This window comes from Octopus bimaculoides, chromosome 6 (genome assembly GCF_046866305.1).
Source record: "Octopus bimaculoides isolate indiv1 chromosome 6, ASM4686630v1, whole genome shotgun sequence".
Lineage (NCBI taxonomy): Eukaryota > Metazoa > Mollusca > Cephalopoda > Octopoda > Octopodidae > Octopus > Octopus bimaculoides.
The window spans coordinates 95,453,819-95,455,517 of NC_142933.1; the positions used below are offsets into that span (position 1 = coordinate 95,453,819).

At 37.7% G+C, this 1,699-nt stretch overlaps 1 pseudogene; it reads right to left on the reverse strand.

Annotated features, from left to right (window-relative positions):
- Window positions 1-309: 309 nt before the first annotated feature.
- On the reverse strand, window positions 310-380 carry LOC128248188 (U6 spliceosomal RNA; annotated as a pseudogene).
- Window positions 381-1,699: the final 1,319 nt, after the last annotated feature.

The following is a 1,699-nucleotide window of genomic DNA, read 5'->3' on the forward strand; positions in this document are numbered from 1 at the left end:
GCCGAACCACTAATTTACGGGGACGTAAACACATCAGCATCGGTTGTCAAGCGATGGTGGGGAATCGAACACAAACATACACACACACACACACACACACATATATATATATATATATATATATATATATGTGTGTGTGTATACGACAGGCTTCTTTCAGTTTCCGTCTATCAAATCCACTCACAACGCTTTGGTCGGCCCCGAGGCTATAGGAGAAGACACTTAACCAAGGTGCTACGCAGTGGGACTGATACCGGAACCATGTGTCTGGTAAGCAAGCTACTTACCACACAACCACTCTTGCGCCTAAACAATATGATATGCATCATGACTCTCCGTGTCATCCTCATGCAAGGATCATGCTAATCTTCTCAAAATAAACAGCGCATGAACTTGCAGGTGGGGCTCAGTTAAAATTTCTTCAAGTCGAGTGGCCCATCCTGGCTATATGTTTGTCTTTTGCTTTATATTTGTACAAGTTGACTTCAAGTCTCATCCAGAGATTTCAAGTGACAACAAGTTACAAGATCAAGTTGGTGTTATGACTAGGATACTAGGTGGTGAGATGTCAGAATCGTTAGTACACCGGGCAAAATGCTTAACGCTATTTCGTTCGTTTTATGATTAGAGGTCAAATTCTCCCGAGGTCTACTTTGCCTTTCATCGTTTCGGGGTCGATAAAATAAGTACCCCTTACGCACTGGGATCGATATAATCGACTAGCCCCTTCCCCAAAATTTCAGGCCTCATGCCTGTAGTTATTATTATCATTAATCTGATCGGTAGATTCCTGCAAGTTCCTACTACACCTGTCTATTCCTGAGATGGATGTGAATGTAGATATGTGTTCTTATATTTCTTGGCACACTACATTAATGCGTTCTGTTGTGGGTTTTCTTTATCGTGTTTCTTGTCATCATAGTGTTCGTTCTGTTCTGCATGGAGCAAGTAATGCAGGTTATTTTATTATTTTCATTCATTGTTATTATTATTCTTGTTATTATTGTTGTCGTCGTCGTTGTCGTCATCATCATCATCATCATCATTATCATCATCATCATCATCATCATCATCATCATCATCATCATCATCGTCGTCGTCGTCGTGTTTTGTCGTGCACAGAAATCTCTTGTGCTGGTCTCGAAGAAATTGGATTATTACCAACTTTTTTCTGGATGAAATTTTTTCTCCTTTTGGATTATTTTTCCAACAGAAGTCTTTGGAACATTTCGATGTACAATCTGTTTACCCTGGAAAGAAAATATTGTTTGTCCTTAGACATTTTCAGATCATATTTCGTAAACAAGTTTCTAAGAATTCGGAGAAAAACGTTGAAAATTATGATAAAAAATGTTTTTAAAAAAGTCAAACAAATAAGAATGACGATGACAATTGTATAAACAGACGTAGCTACAAGCACAAATATTAAGACTTTGATAAATGCACAGAAAAATGAGAATTCTTCCAGCGAATGTATTTGTAAACATTGACTTTCAGACTAAAACATGCACAAGTATTGCTAACGATAAATGTAACACAGAGACAATGCACAATGTCATTTCTGCTGGTGTGACGAGCGAGATACTAATATTAGTCATGAATCAACTCAATCCCAAAATGGAGGCCGTGAGATAGTTAACCTAAAGTTCTGTTTTCTTACTTTATGATTTCGTCGAAGTCAATGAGGAAAGAAATATAA